This window comes from Otolemur garnettii, unplaced genomic scaffold, assembly GCF_000181295.1.
Source record: "Otolemur garnettii isolate 467f Iridium unplaced genomic scaffold, OtoGar3 scaffold00015, whole genome shotgun sequence".
NCBI classification, from domain to species: domain Eukaryota; kingdom Metazoa; phylum Chordata; class Mammalia; order Primates; family Galagidae; genus Otolemur; species Otolemur garnettii.
This window is the reverse complement of record NW_003852410.1, coordinates 21520351-21528334: the sequence shown is the minus strand read 5'-3', so window position 1 is coordinate 21528334 and position 7984 is coordinate 21520351. Positions and strand designations below refer to the sequence as shown.

The following is a 7984-nucleotide window of genomic DNA, read 5'->3' as shown; positions in this document are numbered from 1 at the left end:
AAAAAAAAAAAAAAAAAAAAAAAAAGACATGAGAGCAAAAATGAAGCCCACAGCAGGGTAGGCCAGCTGGGTATTGTTATCTGTCCAACTAAGGACCCAGGACCAAAACACGAGTTTGGTGGTTTGTGTCATGTCATCCACATCACCAGAGGTGCATACCTGTCATGGTGTCATCTACCAAGCCGACACTGCATTTATCAGGTTGTCATTCCTAGTATGGAAAGCAGGCACCTCTAGTCCCAAGTAAGAGGTAAAAGGTACAGCATATAACATCACAAACCCAAAGAAAGATGACATTGCCACTAAAAATGTGAACACTTTGTTTTAGGAATACATGACAGATCTGAGTCAGAAGAGTACACTACTTTACTTAGTTTTATGCTAGATGGAAACAAAGGAATGAACCTAATTCTATAGAAACAGTGTAAAGCTCCTTCCATGTTTCTAGTTTCTTAAAGGACTCTAAAATGCAAAGGGGTTAAAGACTATTGGCAGAGAGACAAGAACAGCAAAGAAAGGACAAAGACATGGAGGTTCTGGACAAGGAGAGAATCAGACACGTATTGGGAGGTAAATAGGAAAGATGATGGTTGTCTGAAGAAAGAGTTGCTCTTCCATGAAGTCATCACTTTTGTAAACATCAGCTGCCACAAACACCACACTTACACATAGTCATTCACACTGGTTGTCTTTGAAATGTTATTAACTTATAATGTGAGTATGAGGTGCTATGATAAAAAAAAACACTTTCTTATATTAATACAATGATTAGCTGTTTGCATACCTATCACCTTTGCTCACCATGGATCCTACATGTGATACTTTTCAGAAAGGTTCCTAGTACACTATGAACAAAGGAAAAATAAAGAGAATTTTCTTCAATTGAAAGAAAATCAAAATCCGAGAACTTCCTTCTTCATGAAGCATTATGAAATCTCAGCTCCAAGGAAACAGGTGGGAAAATAGGAGGCACTTCCTGCTAGAAAGAATCTCAGGCAAAATATAGTTTCCAAGGCAGCTGTGTGCCTCTCTGGTCCTGCCCACCTCCAGCTTGGGCTCTGCCTCCCTGAAGCAGCTGGCTCAACAGCGCCCAGGTTCACACCAGACACAGCTGCCATGCCCGCTATGAGAAGATAAAGTATGATATCCACACAGGAAGGTGGGAGCTGGGAGGATGTGACAACCTCCTGGAGGCAAGACCGGGCTCCTGGAATTCTCCCAGCCACACCCCGCAGTGCCCACACACCTGCAAAGTCAGACTGCCACGACAGCCCTCCAGCTTGCCCTAAGGGAATACCATGAGCAGTAGGTGCCGTCATCCTTGGCTGATAAACTATCCATCCACTGCAACTAGCTGCTTCCCCAGGATGCAGCGAGTCTCCTGATGCCTGGTAACAGTGAGTATCTTCTCAGCAGTATAAAAACTACACGTGAAGATAAAGCACGAAAGAGCTCAGATTTGCCATGTTCTTCTTTTTATGCTGTACGCTTTTCTCTGGAGTAGTTTTCATCAGCAGATTAATCTATGTTGATCTAATTTGCTCATCTAGCATGTCCTGTTTGGTGCTGTTACCTGGTTCCTTAAAGGCATAACCTCAAATTTCACACTTCCTTTTTCCCTCTTTTTTTTTTTTTTTGCAGTTTTTGGCCAGAGCCGGGTTTGAACACACCACCTCTGGTATATGGGGCCGGTGCCCTACTCCTTTGAGCCACAGGTGCCGCCCCTTTTTCCCTCTTTAAAGGGTCTAATACAGAGCTTATCAATCTGGAATTTACTGACATTGAAAGCCGCATGGTTCTGTACTGTGGTTACTATGCTGGGTACTGCAGGACACTTAGTAGCTTTCCTGTCCTCTACATAGCAGCCCCCTCTCCATCAGTTGTGACAATTAAAAAAACTCTCCAGACATTATAATAATGTGCCTGCAATGGTGGGTGGTGGTGGCCTGAATTAAGGATCCCCAGTCTAGTACAATGTGTGGTCAATACATTAGAGACAAGCTACATGAAGCTCTTGTTAAATGTTTCATTTTGAAATGATTTTAGATTCACAGAAAGTAAAGAACAGGTAAGTCACTTCCCTGAGTGCCCTTCTCTCAGTTTCCCCCATCTAGTCACAAAATTGGCAATGGCACACATTTATTGGTCTATGCATTCTATGGTATTTTATCATGTGTAGATTTGCGTAACCATCACCCCAACCAAGACATACAACTATTCCATCACCACAAAAACCTCCTTCACGCTGCCCCTTTAAAATATACACACCCCTCCCCAAAACAAGAGCCCTGGCAAACGTATCTGTTCTCAAGTCTAAAATTTGATTATTTCAAGAACTTTATAGAAATGAAATCACACAATAGATGATCTTCAGAGACTGGCTTTTTCCCCCTACTCAATTACTGTGTATATGAATAGGTTTTGTAAAAACCTGCTGAACAGCATTCCACAGTGTGGATGTACTAGTTTGTTTAACCATTCACCTGGGGTAGGACATTTTCATTGTGTCCGGTTTTTGTTTCATTCAAATAAAAGTTACTATGAGCCATCATATATAAAGGTGTTTGTGGACATAAGTTTCCAGTTCTGCAGAAGGAATGGCCAAGAATGTGACTGCTGGGGTCTTCTTCTAAATTTATGGGTAGTTAATTAAGGAATTGAAAAATCACTTCCAAGTACAGCTGTACCATTTTACATTCGCACCGACGAGGCAGGAGAGGTTCCGTTTCTCTGCATCCTCACCAGCATTTGCTGTTGTCACTACCTCTTCCTTCAGCTGTTCTGTTTGTAGAGACAACTCATCATGGTCTTAATTTGCATTTCCCTAATGGTTAGTAATGTTGAACATCTTTTTAAGTGCTTATTTGCCATCTGTATATTTTCTCTGATGATACATGTGTTCGTGTCTTTTGCCCATTTTATAATTGAATTGCTTGGTTTTTAATGTTCCTTTTTGACAATTCCTTATAAATTCTAGATGACTCCTTTATTAGATACACACACGCTCTGCAAAATAAAATTTCAGTCAAGGACAAATAGAATATCTGACAGTGATCCATAAATTTATAACAGATGGGAAAAATTCCTATGACCTAGTGACATAATGATATCATAGCTGACATAACATTCTAGCACAACTCATAATTCATGTGTTTGCAATGAAGCTGATGTAAACAAGACCTGCCAGTCATATAAAAGTCATAGAAAAGCCTTACACAATTATGTACAGTATGTAATACTTGATAATGATAACAATTATGTTACTGGTTAAGATACTTACTATATTATACTTATTATTGTAGAGTATGCTCTTCTGCTTATGAAAAAAAGGTAACTGTAAAACAGCCTCAGGCAGGTCCTTCAAGAGGTGTTCCAGAAGAAGGATTATTATCCTGGGAGATGGCAGCTCCACATGTTAATGCCCCTGCAGACCTTCCACTGGGACGAGGTGTGAAAGTGGAAGACAGCAATGTTGATGATCCTGACCCTGTGTAGGCCTAGGCTGACGTGTGTGTCTGTCTTAGATTTTAACAAAAAAACTATAAAAGGCAAAAAAAAAAAAAAAAAAATCTTGAAAATAGAAAGAAAACTTATACAATGATGTAAAGAAAAAAATATTTTTATATAGAGCCAGGCACGGTGGTTTATGCCTGTAATCCTAGCACTCTGGGAGGCCAAGGCGGGGGGATTGCTTGAGCTCAGGAATTTGAGACCAGCCTGAGCAAGAGCAAGACCCCATCTCTAAAAATAACTGGGCATTGTGTAGTCCCAGCTACTAAGGAGGCTGAGGCAGGAGAATCACTTGAGCTAGGAGTCCAGAGTCCCAATGAGCTATGACAGAGCAAGACTATGGGGGGAAGGGGGGAGAGAAATGTTTTAAACAAATTCCATGTAGCTTACATATAGAATGTTCATAACGTCTACAGTAGTGCACGGTAGTGTCCTAGGCCTTCACGTTCACTCTCCACTCACTGGTTCATCTTAGCAACTTCCAGGCCTGCAAGATCCACTCATAGTAAGTGGCCTACACAGCAGGTATACCATTATTTGTTTTTGTTAAAAAAGACAGTTTCCCTCTGTAAGCCAGGCTAGGGGGCAGTGGCACAACCATAGACCACTACAGTCTTGAACTCCTTCCACCTCAGTCTCCCAAGTAGATGGAACAACACATGAATGCTCCCATACCCTATACTGAAAGATCCACAAATCCACCATTCTGTTACAATGGCCTGCAGTATTCAGAACATGCTGTACAGGTGTGTAGCCTAGGAGCAAGAGGCTATCGCACATAGCCTATATTTGCAGTAGGCTGTACTATCTAGCTTTGAGAAATTCGTTCTATGATGTTCACACAATAACAAAATCTCCCAAAGTTGTATTTCTCAGAAGGTATCCCTATCCTTAACTACCATGATTGTGCTTGGTTTGCAAATAATTTCTCTCACTTTGTAGCTTATATCTTCATCCTCTTTATAAGGTCCTTTGCATAGCACAAGTGTTGAATTTTCAGAGAGTTTACATTTGTCAATGTTATCCTGGTATGAATCATATTTTTAGTGTCATATCTAAGAACATTGCTCCAAGCCCCATATCCTGAAGATCTCCTATGTTTCACACTAACAGTTTTACAGTTTAACATTTTATATCTGTGGTTCATTTTGATGCAATTTTTGTTTAAAGATACACTTAAGTTCAGCTTACTTTTTTTTTTTTGGCCTATGGGTATTCAATCACTATATATTTGTCAAAAAAGACGATCCTTCCTCCATTGAATGTGTTTGCACTTTTTTTCTGTTGGCCACATTGTCTATTTGTGTGCATTCCATCCCACTGATCTATGCATCAATCTCTTTGCTACCTCAGGACTACACTACATACTCTTGATTATTGTACTTATATAATTTCTTGAGGTCTGATGATTGTTCCAAATTTATTCTTCGTTTTTGAATTTATTTTAGCTTTCCCAGTTCATTGGCCTTTCCATATAAATTCTAGAACAATCTTGGCTATAGCTACAAAACAGAAATTACATTAAGCCTGTATATTGATTTGGGGAGTTTTTACTACATTGTTTAATATCTCTACTACATTGAGTCTTCAATATATGAAATGAGGTATTAATTCTCCATTAATTTAGATCTCATTTGATTTCTTTCATTTACATTTTATGGTTTTCAGCATATAAGGATGGTACATGTTTTGTTAGATTTATATCTAAACATATATATTTTTGGTACAACTATAAATAGTATGCATTTTAAATTTAGTACCCATGTGGTCATTGCCAGTACATTATATTGCCAGAAATACAACTGATTTTTTTATGCTTACCCTGCTTTTTATGACCTTTTTATGATTTTATGACCCTGCTCAACTCACTTATAAATGTTATGTTTTTTTTTGGTCGATTCCTTAAAACTTTTCTAAGACAATAAATATACCAACTGTAAAAACAAAGCATATTTCTTCCTTTCCAGTGTGTATCTTTTTATTTCCTTATCTTGCCTTATTACTTTGACTAAAGTTTACAATATTACACTGAATAGCAGTGGGAAAAAAAAGACATCCTTGCCTTGTTTACTATGTTAGGCAGAAGGCATTGAAACTTGCACCCTTACATAAAATGCTAGCTGTAGACTTTTGTAAATGTTCCACATGAAGTTAAAGAAGTTTCCTTCTACTCATACTTTTCTAGGAGATTTTTATTATGAATAAGGGTCAAATTTTATCAAGTAATTTCTCTGCATCAATTGATATGATCATGTGGTTTCTCTTCTTCAGCCTTAATATTAGTAAGGTGATTACCTTAATTGATTTCTAAATATTGAACCAGCCTTACATCCCTGATAAATGCCCTACTTAGTCATGTTGTAGAAATCTTTTATATATTGCAAAATTTAGGTTGGTATGTTTCAAAAATTTTTTCTTGTCTGTATTCATGAGAAATATTTTTCTGTAGTTTTCTTTTTCTGTATTGTCTCGGATTAGTTTTGTTATCAGGGTAATATTGGCTTCATAAAGGAATTGAAAATATTCTCTCTTTTTCTGTTTTCTGGAAATTATATGGAATTGGTATTAATTCTTTCTTAGACATTCACTCCAATTCTCTAGTGAATTCATTTGGGTCTGGAGATGGGAAAGGATAGTTAAATTACAAATTCAATTTCCTTAGTATTAATAGAGCTATTCAAATTACCCATTTCATATTTGTCAGTTGTGATAATTTGTGCTTTTTGAGAAAGTAGCATCTCATTCAGTTATGAAATGTATGCATATAGGGTTGGTCACAGTGTTATTCCCCTAGATATTTTTTGTCTAAATGGTGATTTCAACAGTGACGGTCAGTGTTCATTTCTGACATTGGTTAATTTATGTCTCTTCTCTATTTGTCAGTTGTGCTAGATGTTGGTCAGTTTTGCTGATCTTTTCAAAGAACTTGGTTTTGTTTCACTGATTTTCTCTATTGTTTTCTATTTCATTGATTTCTAGTATCTTTATTTTTTTTTCCTTCTATCTACCTTGGGTTTGTTTTGCTATTCCTTTTCTAGTGTCTTGAGATAGGAGCTTAGATTTCTTTTTTTTACTTGAAATTTCTCTCTTTTCTGTTATAACATGAGTGTATAGTGTCATAAATTTTCCTCCTCCAGCCTTGTTGAACCAACATAAGGTTCACAGGAACCTAACTGTCTATCCATGTCCCCTGGCACCAGGTCCCAAAATTTGAGGAGCACAGGACCCCATACTACAACAGGTCTGAAACGGGCCAACTCAAAATGCCTAAGGGACATGCGGGGATACAATTCAAAAAGAGGATCGTTATCTACTTTGAGAATATACATTGGAAGGAAGCCAAAACCAGTAAGAGAATATTTAAATAAATTAATGACTAAATAATGAAATACTCAAGTATCAGTTTTAGCATTTTTATAAGTCCACCTTTTCCGTCCCTGCTCCAGACCTCTAGCATATGAAGGGTTTTGCCTCAATCAAAGTTTTATTACCATTTCTCTAACATCAAAACAGATGTCACAGCCCTGAGTTACGGAGCTGTTTCCAGAGAGCAGGAAATAGTTGATTTTCCCTCCTGGGTGTCTTAAGAGATAGCCAGTAAGCAATACCACCTTTTTGTAACACTACCATTAACACTCTAGGAAGGGAAGAAGTATAAAAGATGATTTAATCCAGTAAAGAAACACTCATTTATTTTCTTGGGTTTTTTTGTTTGTTTGTTTGTTCTGTGTTCCCTTGAATTTTAACTGAAAATTGTTTCCTGCTGAAAGAAATATTTGGACCACAGCAAGACTCATCTCTGTAATTCCTTCCTTCTTCCTACCAAGCTTTAGAGCCCAAAGGTTCCCAAGGGCAAAGTCATGGTGACCAACTGTTTCTTATTCAGTTCTACCTGTACCTTAATCTTCTCTGGTTACTCCTAGACACTGAATATGACCCTCACAGAGGGAGGGAAGGATTGTCTTCTCTGGTTACTCCTAGACACTGAATATGACCCTCACAGAGGGAGACAGTAGCTTTTGTGTTAAACTGTTCTCTATCTCTATACCGCAAATGAAAGGAAAATTGAGGCTGGGCAAGGTGGCTCAGGCCTATAATCCTAGCACTCTGAGAGGCTGAGGCGGGTAGATCTCTTGAACTCAGGAGTTTGAGACCAACTTGAGTAAGAGTGAGACCCTAACCCTAATAAAAATAGAAAAATCAGCTGAGTGTTGTGGTGGGCACCTGTAGTGTTAGCTACTCAGGAGGCTGAGGCAAGAGGATCACTTGAGCCCAAGAGTTTGAGGTTGCTGTGAGCCAGGCTCACACCAGGGTACTCCAGCCCAGGCAGCAGAGTGAGATTCCATCTCAATACCACCGCCTGCCCCCCAAAAGACAACAAAGTGCAAATTTTCTGTCCATTTTCCACACTAATCTCAGAAAATCTCTGAGCAAAGACAGCTTCACAGCCAAATGTGTTTTTTTTTTTTTTTGA

At 38.4% G+C, this 7984-nt stretch overlaps 1 protein-coding gene across 5 annotated transcripts in view; it reads right to left on the bottom strand.

Annotated features, from left to right (window-relative positions):
- MAGI1 (membrane associated guanylate kinase, WW and PDZ domain containing 1) overlaps positions 1-7984 on the bottom strand; it is a 682664-nt gene that overhangs the window by 475297 nt on the left and 199383 nt on the right. The gene's annotated exons all lie outside the window — the stretch shown is intronic.